The 19,305-nt window shown below is 39.6% G+C and overlaps 1 pseudogene; it reads left to right on the top strand.

Annotated features, from left to right (window-relative positions):
* Positions 1–15,346: 15,346 nt before the first annotated feature.
* On the top strand, positions 15,347–16,389 carry LOC139703643 (olfactory receptor 2W3-like; annotated as a pseudogene).
* Positions 16,390–19,305: the final 2,916 nt, after the last annotated feature.

Raw genomic sequence — 19,305 nt, 5'->3', positions numbered from 1 at the left:
ATATGTGTGTAAACCTAGTATATAGTATAATTTTGTATATAGAAGTATATATTATATAGAATAGTTGACAAAATTTCTAGTTTAAATTTATAAACATTTATTTGCAGCATTTTAATTATTTTTTAAGTTTCCATCTATCTACTTCCTTAAGAACATTTTCTTTCATATTATCTATTTTTTTCCACTAAAGGCCTTAGCAAATAAATCATATTTTAAACCTCTGGTTTCATACTTAAAGTTAACTTTTTAGAGGCCCATGTGTAATTCTAATATTTTCTGTCTCAAATATCTTACAATTTTATATATGTTGTGACAGAATAAAAATGTGAGAGGTTTTAAATTTGATTACCAAGGTCAGAGAACGAAGGGGGAACAGAAAAGTAAAATTATCATCATCATCATATCTGCAGTGCTTAAGCATTGATCCCCATCCCTATCTCTTTTTATTTTTTTATGTTGCTACAGGATCTTTCTAAATTCTTCCTAAGGGCCTCATTAAGTTCCTGAGGCTGGTTTTGAACTTGTGATGCTCATGCTGTAATCTCTTATGCCACCAAGAATACAGGCATATGCTAGCATGCCTGGTTCCTGGATGTTTCTTGATACCCTGATGTAAATCAAAACATGCCTTGTTTGTGTGTAGTTTCCAAGTGTTGACCAATTCAAAAGCAAGAATTTGTTTCTAATGGGTTTATGTACATTTATGTCCTTCAAGCTGGAAGATTCTGTGCTTCTGTTTTTAATAATTATAGCTTGGCTATTCAGTATCACTTTTAAAAGAGAATTTTGAAAGCTCCCCAGGACTACTGAAAAGTTTCTTTCAACCTAATAAGACAATCTGGCAATTTCCTAGTTTTATATATTTGATTCAGTAGAAATATTGCATACTGGTGTGTGATCAGTTGATGCAGAGTCTGGGTTTCTCTGTAATAAATCCATTTGCCAAAGGCAGGAGTTACAGGTTTGCTAGTGGCCAGTGTGAAGCACATGAGTGATTGCAAGTGTCCTGGGGTGGGGGCATGCTCTGTAGTTCAGACGTGGTGAGTACATGGGTGCAGGAATCAGACTCCTAGGAGGGCCACAATATCTCCTGGCAGGAGCTGCCTACGACTTCTGGGCAATTGGCTGGTATGTGAGGTGGCAGGTGGACGGCTGCCTTCTGATGTATTTGGTTGAGTAGCTGAACCAGTAGGGAGGAATAAGAAATACAAGATTCTTCACTGTACTGAAGACATGTTTTGAGAGCCCAAAACCTTAACGTCTTGGATCTTGAGCCACATATTTTCCTTCAAGTATGCTTTTCCCCACAAACTTTTGTAGCTTGATCCTTTTGTGGAGTGAACTGAGATGGATATGAAGAGGTTTTATATAATGGCATAGGGTTGTGGAAATTTTGAAGACCTGCAGCAGATTTAAATTCCAACTCTTGTTACAACTTTATGGAAGATTGGAAAATTCTCAAAATGTTATGACTCATCAGGTGCAGTGGCACACAGCTGGAATCCCAGTGGCTCGGGATGGTGAGGTAGGAGGATTGTGATTTCAAAGCTAGTCTCTACAAAAGCGAGGCACTAACTAACACAGTGAGACCCTGTCTCTAAATAAAATACAAAAGAGGGCTGGGGATGTGGCTCAGTGTTTGAGTGCTCCTGAGTTTAATCCCCTATAATTTCTCCCAAAATACATATGAATCAAGTTTTAATACACTGTATGATGGAAGGATGGGCCATCCATTATACCACTTTTTTCCCTTTGATTTCTCAGGCATGGTTTGGCAGTGCAGAAATTCTGTAAAATGAACAAATTCAATAAAAAAAAAAAAACACAAGTATATGGATTTTTAAAATAATGAGATAGCCAGAGTTATCATATTTTAAACCTCTGGTTTCATACTTGAAATTAACTTTTTAGAGGACATAAATGTACATAAACCCATTAGAAACTAATTCTAGGAGGGCCATAGTATCTCCTGGCACTAGCTGCCTACCACTTCTGGGCAATTGACTGTTATGTAAGGTGGCAGGTGGACAGCTGCCTTCTGATGTATTTTGTTGAGTAGCTGAACCAGTAGGGAGGAGTAAGAAATATAAAATTTTTTTCATAATGACTATTCCCACAGTCTCCTGCTTTGGGAATCCTCAGTAATTGATGGTCATTACTGGTGACCATGATTTCTTTATTCCTAAAAGAGTTGTGAAAGTCTCTGCAGTGCAGGAGTCTCTGAAGCTATTAAGAGTGCCTGTCTGTTCAGAGCCTTTTGGTGGAAGAATCCCATATGGGCTTGCCTGATTTGTAGATGGCATCATCATAGAGATTGTGTGAGACTTACAAGTGAGGAACACATTACCACTAGGTCCCCTGCAGCCTAAAAAGTGTCAGATTTGCTTGTTTTTAAAGAGTGTGTCAGGGATCCTTGGAGGAGGATGTCAGCAATGTAAGGTCAACCCTGTGCTCCTGGAGAAAGGGGATGCTGTAAGTCTAATCTCATGGTACATGTCAAAAGCTGTTGAGTACTCTAAAAGAAGTACTTGGTCCTTTTAGAAGTAAGTACAATTTTCAGTAGAATTGCTATTGAAATAAAGGCAACAGAAAACATTAGCCAAATCTTTCTGTTATTAATGTAGAAAATCAAAGTTATATATTTTTTCTTTCAGAATTGCCTTCATATTCTCTCAAAGATTTGGCATATTGTATCTTCTCTCATTTGTTTCAAAAAAATTATTTCTTCCTGGATTTCTTTTATGATCGATTCTTCTTTCACAATTATATTATGTAATATTCAGGTGTTATAATGGTTTCTGCTTTTTATCTTGTTTTTTTTTTTTTAATTTTATTCCATTATAATCTCAAATGCAAGGAATTGTCTCTAATTTTTATATTTGATAGACTTGCTTTGAGCCCTAAAATATGATGTATTTTAGGGAAAATTCCATGTGCCACTGAAAATGAACTGAATTTGGTTGTCAGTGAATGAAATATTTGATGGATGTCTTCTGGATCCTTTTGATTAATAATGATTTTTAGTTCTGAAGGTTCTTAAATTAGCATATTTCTGGATGATCAATCTACTGGGAAGAAATATGTGTTGGAATCTCCCAGTGTTCTAGTTTCCTTGAATCTTTATATTGGGAAGGGTTTGTTTATGTGGGTAGTTGCATGAATGTTTGGGGTATAAATATATACAATGATTATATTTTGTTGGATGATTCCCATAACCAGTATGAAATGCCGTGGCGTATGTTAAAATGCTACTGCAAGCAAAGGAGTGCAGGCATCTCTTTGAAATAAATAATTTCCTTTGTATATACACCCATTAGTAATATTGCGAAATCCTCTGAAAGTTCTATTTTTAGTTTCTAAGGAACTCTCCATTTTTTTTCCATAGTGACTATATTATTTTACATTCCATCCAACAGTGTTTAAGAATTCCTCTTCCTCAACAGCCTTGTCAGGTTTTGTGAATTATTTTTTTTCCCTTTTGTAATAAATAGCCTTTCTAAATTGGGTGGCATGACTGCAGTTTAGATTTGCCTTTCCTTGACAATTTATAAAACTGAGAAGATGCAGAAATGAGAAAGTTTTAAACACTAGGATATTTCAATTTGTGCTTAAAGAAGTTTTACATATGCCTTCTCAATAATTTGGTAGCTACAGTTTTCTATTTATATATATTTTTTTCATTTTTTATTTTGGTAAATTAAATATAAATCTATCCTTATTTTAGATTCATTACCTAAATATATTTTAGGTGTTAGTTACTTAGACCATGGATTTATTTAAAGCTTGTATGTTTATATTTAATTTCAGAATGCAAAACATACTCATATGTATGTATATGTGTTACGTGTATATATACATGTAAAATTTTATATGGTTTCATGTATGTGTGTATACAGTGGAATAGCTAGGATCTAGAGAAGTTCATGAGCTTCAGGCAAGGTACTTACAGCTGTTTCAATGGATAAAAATTAAAGTGGACCTATTATCTCAATTTGATTTATTTTTACATGAGAAAAAAATGTCCTCACATTATGGAAACAAATGCATATTGGTTAAGGCTGCTTCCATGTGATGTGAAGGCTCTATTTTATTATGTTATAGGTATTATAATGTTAGCAGATTGGAACATGGGTAATGAAATAGATGCTGTGTTGGCTTTTACGACACACAGTAAAGTATATAAGATTCATGTGTCATTCATTTTTATCTCTTCCCTTTTCTTTTTCCAAAATTTTGAATCAGGATAATTTTGGCCATCTCATGGTAGATGAGTCATTGACAATCCTGTGTAAATCAGAAATGGCAGAAATTATTGTAGAGGTAGTTGACTTTGAATAGTATGTTTTTACTTGCTAATAACTAAGTTGTTTAAACACCATGATACATGATGTTATCAGTCTAAACTGCTTGTTTCATGTTGACATGAAATGACATTTAAAGAATAATTTGTTCTCATTTTTTTTCTTTTACAAATTATCAAAATTCATACCTTAATATCAGTTACTCCATAAAGACTCAGAATTCTACCTAAATGATCTTAAAATTCATTTGGGCATCCAAATTAGAATGACTGAAGCTCATTTAAAAGTTTTGGCTTTTATATTAGGATAAAGATATATAAGATACAGTGAAAGCATTCACATTAATGTACAACCATCACTGCCATGCATTTTCAGAGGTTTTTAATCAATATAAACTAAAACTCGTTAATTAAATGCTCTCTCTCCCCTTCTGTTATTCCCAGACAACCACCACTCCAATTCTTAGTTCTGTTAATTTGACTCCCCTGCTTTTTCATGACTCGCTTCTTTCCCAAATTATAATCTCTTCAGTGTCCATCATTACTGTAGTCTATGACTATATTTACTTTTTTGTAACCCCATTTATTTTATCATTGTGTAAGTGTTTCACATTTGTTTCTCATTAACTTGAAGATGGACATGGCACACAGATATCTGTTTTAGCACTTCTTTTTTTTTTTTTTTTTTTTTTCATGTGTGTGCACCCTAGAGGTGGAAATGCTGGCCCATTTATTAATTCAGGGATAATTTTTTTTGAAGAATCATTGTATTGCTTTCCACAGTGGCATCACCATTTCAAAATTGCCACAAAACCTAGCAAAGCTTCAAGTTCTACACATACTTGTCCAAACACATTTGTCTTTTATTTTTGGATGAAACTTTTCCTACTTGATGTGAAATGGATTCTCATTGCAGTTTTGATCTTCATTTCCCTGATAAGTACAGATACTGGGCATAAATAATGTTTTTATAATTCATTTGGATATCCTCTTTTGAGAAATGCAGTCTTCAAGTTGTTTGGTCATTTTGAGTTGCCCTTCTTCATTGAGCTACAGGTCTCTTAATGCTCTGGATATTATTTCTAATCAGATGTGTGATTGTGAGAATCTTTCCCTCCTGTGTTGCCTTTGCACTTTCTTTGTAGTATCTGATGATACAAAAAAGTTTTAATTTTGATAAAGTCAAACTGATTTTTTGCGTGTTATTTGTTCTTTTGGTGTCATATTCAAGAAATCACTGCCTAATACACTGCCAAATACATTACTAGAAAGATTTCCTCTGTACTCTTTCATTGATATGCCTCTCTTCTACCTCCCCCATGCTGCTCACCCTTCCATGGCTCAGCACTCAGCACCCTGTGCTGGCGAACTGACTCCTGGCCTCATCACCCTCTGCAGGGTGCATGCCCTCTTCCAAATCTCTCAAGGGCTGTGTCCCTCGTGATGGCTCAGGGGAGAGTTGACTACATCCTTGCAGTTATCAATACTAGTGTTTTCTCAGATGTTTTAGAATCTTGTTCCCAAGGAGAAAATACTTTCAATAAAATGCTTCTCATTTGTTTTGTGATGTTTTCATAGAATAGCAAAAATATTTGATTTCTGAGAATTTTCTTTCCTTTTGCCATATGAAATCTATTATTTTATTATATGTTTCTATGAATGCACATAAGCATCCATTAGTTATCCATTATTATTTCTCTTTTGTACTTTTTATATTGTCAATTATCTCATGATGTTTATTCTTTCTCATATTACCCAGTTTGTCCTTTAAAACTTCTCTTTATATTTTTAAAAATCAATGTGATTTATTTTCCAGTAGTCCTTTACTGTTCCATCATCTTGTAAAATTAAAGAGACACGTTTTGTGGATTTAATGACATCAGATTCTTCTCCAAAGTTATGGAATTTTCTGTAAAAGGATCATTATCCCAATCACTTCCAATCTAGGGAATACACTTGCATGTATTCTAGTGTATACACTGTGTGTTGCCAAGAGCATCCTGTGTATGTGTGTGTGTGTGTGTGTGTACAGATGTATGCACACAAGAACACTTGTATGAATCTTAATGTTTCATGATGTGAACTTTCCTCAAGTCTGTTGAACTTTGGGTCTAAAATAATATATAAACCTAAAAATACCTTTTGGGAATACTTCTCAAAATTGTTCAATGATCAACTTCATCAAGACCAGAATCCCCTATACTCCTCTGATCTGAATATTCTTGGGACACAGCTCCTCCATCCACTTAGGCAACTGGCAGGTCTTCTATCCAATTCCTTTTTGTTGAAGGGCCCATAAAGCCATGTGTTTGGTACATAAGTGTCACAGAAGCACAGAGACATAATACAAATGCTTTTTGGTAAGAGTTTGGGTACATCTGGGAAGCTGCAGAGAATATTGGCATAAAGTTAGGTACTGACATTCTATAGCACTCTTGAGATTAAATGAAGACCCAAAGGAGACTTGGTGGAGGTGAACACTGAAAATCCAGAGTATGATGAATTACTGTGACTTCGTATGTGAGGTATTGGGCAATAAGATTTCAGTATAGATTTCAGAACAGAGGAAAAAAGTTGATGATCCCTGACTGAACAAATGCTGGACCTGGAAGTGTTGTGCAAGGACCACTCAAGAAGGTAAAATCATATTTCCTTACAGCGAATATCAGAATACTGAAAGTTTGGAAGTAAGTCTTACAAATATAAATATGGAAGAAATAAATCATGCTCTCAGGATTTTAAAATATTTTGTAATATGGACCTCTACTGGATGCATTACGTGAATTTTCTATGTCTATATTTCTGGGAAAAACACAAATATAATAACTTGTGAGTGTGTTTATTGATATAAGACATTTGTATCCTACTGATATTTTAACAAATGCTATTTTCTGTACATCTTCAAGTTTCTTACAAAACATTTTTGTCATAATATTTCTCAGAAAATATTAATTTCTAAGGAAGAATATGAGATTTCTTTTTGGTAAATACATAAAACTGGTTCTTCATTTATGATGTACAAATTTAATGAATAATGCACAGCCTGATTCACAAAGGAATTTTCCAAATTGATCTAATAGTCACTACTCAACATACTGATTCTTGTGTGTCATTGCAGGATGAGCAATATTAAAGCTCTGTGGCAAATTATGAGCAAGTGTCAACTGATTTCATCTTGTTGGGGTTGTTTCCATTATCAAGAGTAGGTCTTGCAGAAACACTGTCACATGCCTATAATTCCACTGGCCCAAGAGGATGAGGCAGGAGGATGGCAAATTCAGACAACCTCTTACTTAGTGAGGCTCTAAGTAACTGAGTGAGACCTTGACAAAAGTAAAAATTAAAAAGTCTGGTAATGCTCCTCACTGGTTGCGTACCCCTCGGTTCAATATTCTGTAACAAAAAATTGGTCTTTCCTGTATATTTTCATTGTTCTCATCATCTTGATTGCTCTAATTGACAACCTATCCATGATCCTTCTCATCCTTCTCGATATCCATTTCTGCAAACCTCTCTATTTCCTGCTTAGTTGGCTGTTTCTCATTAATCTAAGTTACATCTCCACAAGTGTCCCTAAGATGGCTTCTGCTTTCCTATTTCATTGAATGTGGAATTCAGTGTTTCTCCTTTCTTACTTTAATAGGTGGAGACACACTGTTTCTGATATCTGTGGCTTGTGATATATAAGTGGAATTTGTTTTCCTCTCCTCTAGCCCATCTGCATAACAACAACAAAATACCTGATTACCTGTACCGGTGATAATGTTTTGCTTTGTTTGGTACCCGCTATTGAACTTAGGTGCACTCAGCTACTGAACCACATCCCTAGCCCTATTATAGGGTCTCACTGAGTAGCTTAGTACCTTGCTTATGCTTAGGCTGGCTTTGAACTTGTGATCCTCTTTTCTCAGCCTCCTTAGCTGCTGGGATTATAGGTGTTTGCCACTATGCCTAACAATACTGGGTCTTTATAAAGGGCTTTATCATCTTCTGTGCTTATATCACATATGCACTCCATATCTTTTACTGTTGATCCAAGGCCATCAATCATTGCTTCTGTGATATCACCACCATTTTGGCTCTGGCTTGAATGAAAATTTGGGTCCATGAGTACACAGTGTTTGTGAGCACTACCCTTTCCTCGTGATTGTATTAATTGGAGTTACTTCCTTCTGTGGTCAAGTTCTCCTTGCTCTCTGCTTTATGCACTCAAGATAGGGAAATAGAAGGCTTACTCCCCCTGTAGCACCCACCTCACTGTGGTGACTTTCTACTATATATCCTTTTCTTACACTTACCCACAGCCAAGATCCCTCTGGTCTCCACCAGAGGACAAGGTTCTGGCTGTCTTCAACACCACCCTCACCCCAGTGCTCAACTCCATCTTCTACAGCCTAAGAAGGGTATGGGGCCCTGAGCAGATGGACTCAGAGGATCTGTTCTGTGTTATGTAGATAAACTTTCTGCCTTATTCCCCTGGACTTGTCTGAAAGTCCACTCAGCAATGTGTAGTAACTGAAAATATTATTTTATACCTAGAGGGTAGAGACTAAAAAGAATCTAGAATATAAATGAACTGTTCATCTGTACAAATTGTGTTATAAGTATGTGTAATTTGAAATAAGACTTTTTAATGATGTATTTTCCACTAATTATGAATGTGTTTATTTTCTGCTAATTTACTATCAATGTGGAGATTTTTTTTTCTTGGTCTTGTTGAAATACAATTGGAGAATGACTATCTGGATTGGCATTCAACATAACAATTTTATTATTTTTCAATTTATTATTTATGCACATCCAAAACAGAAAAAGCAATTCTGCTAAATAATGAAGCTAATCAAAAGCTGTAAGCTTTGTATTTTCTTCCCCTCATTGTATAAATTTAATCATTATCATTTTTTTTTTAATTTAGGGAAATTATTACAGGATTCAGCAAAGAACTCATTAGGAATTTTTAAGTCTTTATATATCACGAGTCAAATTAGTGCTTCTTTGTGGGGGCTGAATCCTAAGAGTGTGAATATCAGTGAGGACTGAGAGGTACCAACAGAGGCCAAGGGTGGAGGGGAGGTGAACCAGAAGATATACAGGCCAGGGTTTAGTCTGATGAGTGGAGGTAAAAATACGGAGGCCCTCCCACCATCCCCCCCAGCTTGACACACAATCCACTTATATCCCACATGACCACTACTACTCATGCATCCCCTAATGCCTGTCAAATGAGGCTTTCTTTACTTTCTACTTGCCACATCTCGTACATTTATTGAAATGAGTTAGGGAAAGTCAGCATTTATGCACCAAGAATTTCAGTCATTCTTAGCAGATATTTGAAGATGATCTTAATAATTTTCAGCTCATTTAACTAAAGTTTTGCTGAATATTTACAGTTGTAAAATGTTTGGTATGAATTTCTGATGAATAAGTGCAACAAATTTTATTATGCTAAATTTCACAAATCTTTCTTTTTTTAAGTTTTTATTGTTGGTTGTTAAATTTCACAAATCTTAAGAAGTATTTTATGTTCTAATAAAATATTTAACTCTTGCTAAAAGTGAAATTCATATCATTCAGGGTTTAGGCTTCAAAAATAAGAAACACACACACACACACACATGCTGAGAGCCATAGCCAAGTAGGAATGACGCATGGCAATTTCTTTGTCAGCCTACCCAATGTTGCTTAGAGGGAAGACTCTCCATTGTGGAAATGGGCTTGCCTTGGACCCAGGTCATTTGCAGTGACATTGCATGAATGTTTGAGAAAGGTGACCCTGTTCAAGGACCATTGCAGATCCGGGTTTAGGGCAGTTCCAGTTTTAGGGTGTATCCTGCTGGGAATAGGGAGTATCCTGCTGCCTCAGGCACCCGCCTCGCTCCTTGAGTTCCCGTTGAGTTTTCACAGGATTCAGAGAGTATTTTGGGATGCAGAGCCCCGGTGGAGGTGTGGATATTCCCCAGAACGTGCGTGTAGAGTGCCAGTGAGAGTTTCGGGAATAAAGAATTGCTGTTTGAATCTACAAGGCTGTGAGTGGCTCGTGATTTTGTGCCCAGCCAGACTGCGGCACACACACACAACACAAAAATTGATTTTTGGCAGTGTCGAGTATCCAAACCTGAGACATGCACCTATGAGGCAATCTCTCTACCACTAAGGTATGCTCTTTGACTAAATTAAAACTTCATCAACAGCATTCAAAAGATTCTCACTGGGCTGGGGTTGTGGCTCAGTGGTAGAGCACTTGCCTAGATATATGAGACACTGGGTTTGATCCTCAGCACCACATAAAATAAATTAAATAAAGGTCCATTGACAACTAAAAAATATTTTAAAAAAGATTCTATTTTTCAAAGTTGTGGAAATTATGCAAAAATAGAATGTGTGCATGCTCAGCCTAGTTATGTATTATACATCTTGTAGTACAAAGTACACTTAATTTTTTCTTTACTCTTAATAATTGGTTCCTCTGGCTCTTTATAATAAAATAGCATTTTGATCCCCCAGATTTTTTACTTTTCACTCCTATAATCTTTCCATAAACTTTAAATTTCATTTTTCTATCTCAATTAATGGGTATTCATTTCATAGTAAGAGTACTCCAATCCTTAGAATTCAAACTTGCTGAACTCTAATACGTTCCTGCTAGGTGTTTCTGCTAGGTGTTCTTGCAATGATCAGGTGTACACTTCTACTTAGTTATAGTTTCCTAGTGAAGCATAATACCTAAGTTCCCAAGAACTTCCTGTCTGTCTTTCAAATCAGACCGTAAGGGTGTTGTAGATCCCACAGGGCAGGGTTCTGGAACAGAAGAGAAAACCAGCTTCTCACCATGGCTAGTGCCACTGCCAACAGAGTTTCTCTTCTCTCCTGGGCTATGTTCCTCTGTTACATCTGCTGCTCCCACCATAACTACTTTATCTGAACCCAGTACACCCCTGTGGCTCCCTTGGTTACACAGGAACCATGATCTTGTCCAAGAAGTGTGTTTGCACAATGTCAGAGGACAAACTAATATTTCTGTGTACAAACCTATACATAGAGCAAATGTGTGAGCTCTGCTGCTGAACTGAACTCTGTGCTAATGCTGTCACCAGCTTAGCCCCTCAGCTTTCATACACGCTCAGAGAGGAAATGATGAACAATCCAACATGGCACAGCACAGCACTGATGCTCTCACAGGCCCTTTCTGAATGGGGGACACTGTGTATGTACACAGGTCTCATGCCCTAAGAGAGCCCTGGGAAGGACAGCATTCAGATATGGAAATTGATGGGAATGTGATATGGTGGGAATGTCTGTCCCCTCCAAAACTTCTATTTCAAGATCCTAGCCCTGTGTGGTGGCACTAAGAGGCAGGACCTGTAGGTGGTGCCTATCAGGTCATGAATGTAGGGAATCATGAATAGAACCGGTACCTTTGCAAAAGACCTCCTAGTGAGCTTGTTCACCCTCCACCATGTGAGGACACAGAAAGAAGACACCATGATTAACCAGGATGCAGGCATTGAATCTGTACAAATAGATTTACATTCTTATATGCTTCCCACCTTAAGGTATCTTGGCATCGCAGCTTGAATGCACTAAGGTCCAATCTCTGCTTTTCTTGTTAGTTACTGTCCCTGGAAAGGACCTGAAGGATACAGAATTAAGCAGTGGTGCTGAGTGCAGGCCCTGTCTTCATTCCAGGCTGTGAATGATGGAGCCAAACAGGAGCCTGGTCCACTCTTTGACACACTATTTCCTTGGGGGAACTTGTGCATTTCTCTGAACTTAGTTTGTTTGAAAGCAAATGTCAGCACTGTGCCCTGTAATATCAATAATGACATCACTAACACTGAGCATGCAAATTGAACTCTTGTAATTACCCATTTAAGGTAGATCTGAGATGCCAGAAGAAAAGCAGTAAGGTCACACACAACTGTTTCAGGAATTGCTCCAGTAGGTCATAGAATCAGCCTGCTGTCTTGTACTGACTGTATGTTTTGTTGCTAGCATCTTTGATGGAACTTCCAGCCATGACCTTAAGATTACCTTTGCACAGTAGCTGCTGGACCCATCTTTAAGTGCTTTCCAGGTTCCTTAATGACTTGTGCAGATTCTTCTTCAAAATTCTTAAGGTTTTGATATGGGGTGTTCTCTCCCAAGTCCAGTGCAGATGATAGAATTCAGGTTTCCTCTGCATGAAGCAGGCTGGCTGCCACATAAAGCTAAGAAAAGAAGGCAACAAAAAATAAATAAAAATTAAACATACTCATACACACATAAACAAAATGGAAAGTAATTTTAGAAAGCGAGGGCAGGAGAGCTATTTGACATTAGGGGTCCACTTCCACACTGGAAAGAGACAACAAGAGCTTGTGTTTGCTTTATTTTTATGGGGGAACTTCAAAGGCTTTCTACAGAATGTTCTTAGCAATTAAGGTAGGAGGTGAGCTGTCCAGTTCCAAATGAGTCACACCTAACTCTGGAGCTCCAAGATCCGTCTTCCTAGCCATGTGAAGACAAAAGTCACGTGCACTGGGCAATCCATTCAGTGGGAGGAGCCACAAAATAGCTTGCAAGCCAAACTAAAATCTCTTTGGCTCCAAAGCTGAGTGAAGATGCTCAGGAGTGGCTCCCCACAAGGTATCTACCAAAAGTTCATGTGTGAAACAACGCAAGAATTTTCAGAGACGAAATGATCAAATTATGAAAAGTGTGACCTGATCAATGGATTAATGCATTGATTTGGATTAACTAGGTGGTAATGAAAGATGGTAGAGTGTGACTGAAGAAGGGATGTTCCTGTCTATGTGCCTTTTGTGTTTGTGTTTGTCTCTGATGAGTGAAGGTCCCTCTCCCTCTGCTTCTTGACCCTAGCATTAGGGCAGCAGCTTTCTTCCACTATGCCCTTCCCCCATGATGTTCTTCCTGACCTTGGAGTCAGAAGAATCAAGTTGACTCAGACTCAGGTATATACAACCATGAGTTCCAAATAAACTTTCCCTGCTCTGTGTTGTTGTCATTAGTTCTTTTGTTCATGCAGCACAAAGACTAAAACACAAATAAACCCCTTAACCTTTGCTGTATGCTCCATATACTAGCATCAACTTAGTCTTTTCACCAGGATTCTGCACGACAACTCTATTCTTTTTTTCTTTCTTTATTTCTTTTTAAAAATATTTTGTAGTTGTTGATGTACTTTGTTTACTTATATGTTGTGCTGAGAGTCGAACCCAGTGAGTGGCTCACACATGCTTGGCAAGTGCTCTTCATTGAACTACAACCCCAGCCTGCAACCCTATTCTTTATTCCCAGATAAAATATTTTGTTGGAGACTCATCTGCCCATATTTAGTTTTTTGTTTTAGTTTTCATATTGACTTTCCAATAAAAGTCAGAGATGATATAATTTTCATGCCAGTAATTCTTTGCTATCAGTAATATGAAGAAGACCAAGGCCATCAGAAATGATTTTTTGAAATCCTTTTGATATTTGGGTCTTAAACTGAATCATTCTCTTCCTTTTTCAAAACTCTGAACAATCATAAAACAATTTTACTTTTCAGCCAGCTCTACAGTCACTGTCCTTACTTTTCCAAGTACTTCCCATACACAGTTAAACTGACATTTACAGTATGATTGCAACACCCAGGGTTCTTAATTGAAAGAAAAACAAGTAATCAATCCCCCTGATACAAAAAAAAGAACACTCTGAAAGATATCTGGTGGCCCATAAAATCTTCAGACACACAGAAAAAGCAGGATGAATTTGTACACATTAATAGTACCTGACAGCCATGAGGCAGAATTAATAGAAATTGTCACTTGGTTAAACCTCAGCTAGTTGTGCTGAGTAACTCCAGGACTTTCAGGACAAGGGACCTCAAGACAGCCCATAGCATGGGTTTGTGGAATGTGGACATTAAATTGGCTGGAGAGTCATCTCCAGGAAGGAGCTGAACATGTGGCTGGTGGCTCATGGAATCGTCCAGGCAGATAGATTACAAAGGATAGGTCATAGTGACAGTATTCACATGGCTGCTTGTGAGACATTGGATTTTAAAACTAATATGCCCTGTTAGAGGCACACTAAGTACTTAAATTTTAGGGAATCAGAGACCCAATGTCCAGCTCAGGTGACCACTGATGACAAAAGCTCAAGATGATCTTCCAATGAAGGCAAGAACCATGACAATTATTCCATCATGGAATGTGAAAAATGCAAAGAGAGAAAACTGTGGCATTAGTCCCTGTGGCAGAAAGAACTCCTCTATGTATTGTGTGCCTGGAGAAAGATTATATTTATACAGATATAAATGATTTATATTTATACAGATATAAATGATTATGTTTTCTAGGAGCCATTTGGACTTCAATATGTCTGTGTAAATTAAAACTAAAATTTATAAGAATAGAAAAGTTTTGTTTGTTTGTTTCTGTTGTTCCTGACATTTTTTTTTATTGGTACTGGGGATTGAACCCTAGGGTACTTAACCACTAGTTACATCCCAAGCCTTTTTTTTTTTTTTTCTTTTTGAAACATGATCTCCCTAAGATGCTGAGAGCCTTGCTAATTTGCTAAGACTGGCTTGGAACTTGCAATCCACCTGTTGTGTTCAAAAAACAGAGTAATACTGAAACCTGTGACACTCAAATATTTAAATATTCATATGTTTTGTCTTCGAGTTTATCAAAAGCTTTCACGTGTCCAAACATGTTAACGATACAGTCAGTATAAAAGATTTTTGTATGAATGTACCCATGTACCCATGATGTTCAAGGATCAGCTGTGTATGGTATTTCCTAAATCCTTCCAGGTGGTTCTTTGAGGTGATCTTTTGGTCCTCTGAAGTTTGGACAGGAGCTCAGGAACTTGTGGTTCTGGAAGAAGCAAAGGTTGGACCTTGGCAGGTGTGTTCCTTTCCTCTCGGAAATGACAGAGCACCAGGGTGGATAAGGATTAAGATATCAGCCATATTTCCTGGGTGCAGACCAGCTCTGCCAATTTACATGTGATATTTACTTAATACACAGGTATGTCAGTTTCCTTTTCTGTAAGTTGGAGATGATAATAATAATCATAGCAGAACTTGCATGCCACTGTACTGTGCTCATTTATGCCTGGTTAGGAGTCCATACTCCCCAGCATCAGTCATTGCCACTACTGGAGTTGACACCTCTCCTCAGGTGCAGTAGAGATGGACTGGAAAACAGAAGCAGCCAGGGCCATTTTGTTCTCCTGGGTTTCTCTGACCGCCCCCACCTGGAGAGGGTCCTCTTTATGGTCATCCTGGTAGCCTACCTCCTGACCCTGGTGGGCAACAGCACCATCATCCTGGTGTCTCGGCTGGACCCCCAAATCCACACGCCCATGTACTTCTTCCTCACCCACCTGTCCTTCCTGGACCTCAGCTTAACCAACAGCTCCATCCCCCAGCTGCTCCACAACCTGAGTGGCTGCGAAAAGACCATCAGCTATGTGGGCTGCGTGGTCCAGCTCTTCCTGTTCCTGGGCCTGGGTGGAGTGGAGTGTCTGCTGCTGGCCGTCATGGCCTATGCCAGTTTGTGGCCGTCTGCATGCCCCTGCACTACATGAATATTATGCATCCACAACTCTGCCTGGGCTTGGTGTTGGTGGCCTGGGGCTGTGGGATGGCCAATTCTTTGAACATGTAACCTATGATGTTGTGGCTACCTCGATGTGGGCACAACAAGGTGGACCACTTTCTGTGTGAGATGCCAGCCCTGATCTGGTCGGCCTGCATCAGCACTGCTGCCATGGAGGGCATTGTCTTCATCCTGACTATGGGCATCATGCTGTCTCCCCTGGTCTTCATCTTGGTGTCCTATGGCCACATCGTCAGGGCTGTGTTCAGAATCCAGTTGTCCTCAGGAAAACACAGAATCTTCAACACCTGTGGCTCCCACCTCACTGTGGTCTCCCTGTTCTACGGGAACATCATCTACATGTACATGCAGCCAGGACACAGCTCCTCCCAGGACCAGGGCAAGTTCCTCACCCTCTTCTACAACATCATCACCCCCCTCCTGAACCCTCTGATCTACACCCTCAGAAACAAGGAGGTGAAGGGGGCACTGAGAAGGTAGCTTCTGGGAAACAGAGATGTGGTAAAGAGTGAGGGCCTGAGGAATGTCATGTATCCAGCCTGAGGCAGCTGCAGTGGGCCACTACTGGTCTCTGAGCTGTGGAGCAGAGGAGGTGTCAGCCTGCAGGTCTCAGCACCCTTGAATTGCTGGCCTTCTGGAAGTCTGTTTAAGGTCAGCATTTTGAGTTCTATGAGAGAACAGCTCAGGGTCTGTCATCAATACCCTAGATGTCCAGACCTGACCCCACCAACTCATACCAGGGCCATGCTGGAAGCAGCTCCACTCTGAGTCCTGCTTCTGTTGTGTGTTTTTAGTTCACAGTAGTGCTCTCAGCATTTTATCTAGAATCTCTGAGATCTATCAGGCCTCTAGGTGTGAACCACTGTCTCTTTCTGGATGGCATCAAATGCTGAGTTCAGAGGGGTTTGCCAGGCACCTGGTGTTTGCCAGGTTCCCACCTGGTGCTCCCAGTTCACCTTACCTCTGTCATTTTGAGAGGCCAGTGTGACTGGCATCCTTCCCACTGTACCCACTTGGTGCTTGAGATGTGGAGGTTGCATCAGGAAAATTGTTCAGGAGAGGAGAACCAGGATTTACCCAAGGCCTCTCTGATTCCAATCCCTGAGGTTCCTACTGCACAGCAAACTTTCAAAGTGAAAAAGTCCTTCAGCCTTGACAGGTGGAGACTCTCCTCAGAGCTCCTCCACTTCCTGTGCACACAGATCCCCTGAGAGCTGGGAGGCACACTCTGATTCAGGGGGTCCTGGGAGGGATGAGGGTCTGCACTTCTTTCATCCCCCAGGTGACATTCACTCCTGGGACTCAGGTCACAGTTTGAGGACCTAGGGGCAGGTCACCTTTGCCCTGAGTGCAGACATCTTTTGGGAAGAGCCAAGACAACATCACAAGACCAGGGAAATGAGGTGTGAGAAGATGGCACAGGCTCCTCTGCCACCACAGCCCTTCCCAGCCCTGTGCCTTCCCAGACCTCCTTGGTCTATTCCTGTCCCCAGCCCTCTTCTCATTTCCTCCTCTTCACACCACAAGGTACCAGCACCATTGTGAGTTTAAGTGGAAGCAAATCAGAGCTCTCTGGATGGGCTTCCTGGGCTTCAGGGAACACAGGTATAAATATGTAAGTCCCCTGTTTAAAGGATTAAGGGTGTGGCTAGGCTGAGAGTGAGGTACAGGGGACTTCCTGTGAGACCCTCCCCAAAATGAAACCCAGGAGTCCTGCTGGAGCTGAGCCAGTCCAGGGCGAGGTTCCTGGGAATGGGGCAGAGATCCCTGGACTCCTGGGAACCCTCCTTGGTTTAGAAAGATCTCAGTGGTGATCTGAGTAGACTCCATGCTCTTTATCCCCAGGCAGCTGGGGATGTCCAAACTTCCTGCTTTCCAATATGCTCCTGAAAGAACAAAGCATCACCAGTTTTGGACCTCAAAGGTCATTTTCCCCTCTTGCAATTTTGGAAGCCAAAACAAGACCAAGTGCCAAATGAGCAGCCAAGGAGACTTTTACTTTTTCCAAGAAGAGGGTAAGCAGAGATAAAATCCCAAGTGAACCCCCCCACCCCCCAAAATGGGGTGGTGATTTTTTAAATTATTTTTTTAAAATGTAGGCATATGACAGCAGAATGCATTTGATTCATTGTACCCAAGTGCAGCACAACTTCTCATTTCTCTGATTGTACACAATGTAGCGTCACACCATATGTACAGTCATACATGTACCTTGGTTATTAATGTCCATCCACCATCTTTCCTGTCCCTATGTGCCCTCTTTCCCCTTTTCCCAATCAAAGTAGGGTAAAAGACATGAGTGGGCAGACCTCTGAAAGGGGAAATATTCATGTGGGTTATATTGATGAAATCTGAGGTGGTCTGGTGGTCACTCTGCCAGCAAATTCATCAGCCCCTGAAGAGGGACTCTGGCCTCCATCAGCCTGTCCTCTAGACAAGATTCGGGTGGGGAAGAAATTCAGTGAGACCACCAAGGCAGGCCAGGACCAGGCAGGTAACCATCGTGGTTTGCCTACTCTTTAAGTGTTTCAGAGCAGGAATCATCAGGGAAACTGGGGCCCTAGGAAGCCCCCTTCAACCCCCAATTTTTGCCATCAAGTCTGAAAGATTTTAGACAGGGTTCTCAAAGTAGCAGTTATGATTTTATTATAAGGGATAGGGAAGAGAAAAGGGACAGTCTCAAGGAAGAGAGAGGGTTCTCTCAGACAGGAGTGGGACAACATGCCTTTCTGCCTTCCAGTTTTACTGAGTACCAGGGAAATTTCCAGAATTCTGCCCAAGTCCACCTTCTGACTTTTTTTATTGACAGCATAGGAAGTGCATGGACCTCCTCCAGAGATGGGGTGGTGCTCACTGAGGACACTGGGTCCCTGAATGTGCCTCAGTTTTCTGCCACCGTACTTGTTTTAGCACCCTTTGAAGACATCAGCAAATTATCTTTTTGGTGATCTTTTTGTTTGGTTGCCAGGGTAACTGAGTTGTGATAGCTTCTGTGATAAGGGAGGGTCCAGGCCACCTGGCAGGGAATGGCCTGAACTTGAAAAACTAGTTTGTCTCAGGGATGTGATTATGACTGGTGAGGTGTTAATACATCTGATCCCATCCACTTCTCTGAAGGAGAGGACTCTGAGTCTCCCAGAAGTCCTGTAATTTTGTAGACACTGGCCCCATGTGTTTGTGGGACACTTGAAGGGTTTATAGTCCAAGTTGCTAGGGCTTGGGGGCTATAAGTCAGAATTAGACACAGAATTGACAAAATAGAAGAAAAAACAAAATATATAGACAACAGGAATTTCATTCAAAGCATGTAGATGTGATAACATATCAACATCAGTATGAACATTATTACTTTAACTAGTATATAAGAACATATAATGTATGTGATAACTTATAATG

The sequence above is a fragment of the Marmota flaviventris genome (genome assembly GCF_047511675.1).
Source record: "Marmota flaviventris isolate mMarFla1 chromosome 5 unlocalized genomic scaffold, mMarFla1.hap1 SUPER_5_unloc_1, whole genome shotgun sequence".
Classification (NCBI taxonomy): Eukaryota; Metazoa; Chordata; class Mammalia; order Rodentia; family Sciuridae; genus Marmota; species Marmota flaviventris.
The sequence above is the reverse complement of the archived record's forward strand: the minus strand, read 5'-3'. Positions and strand labels throughout refer to the sequence as shown.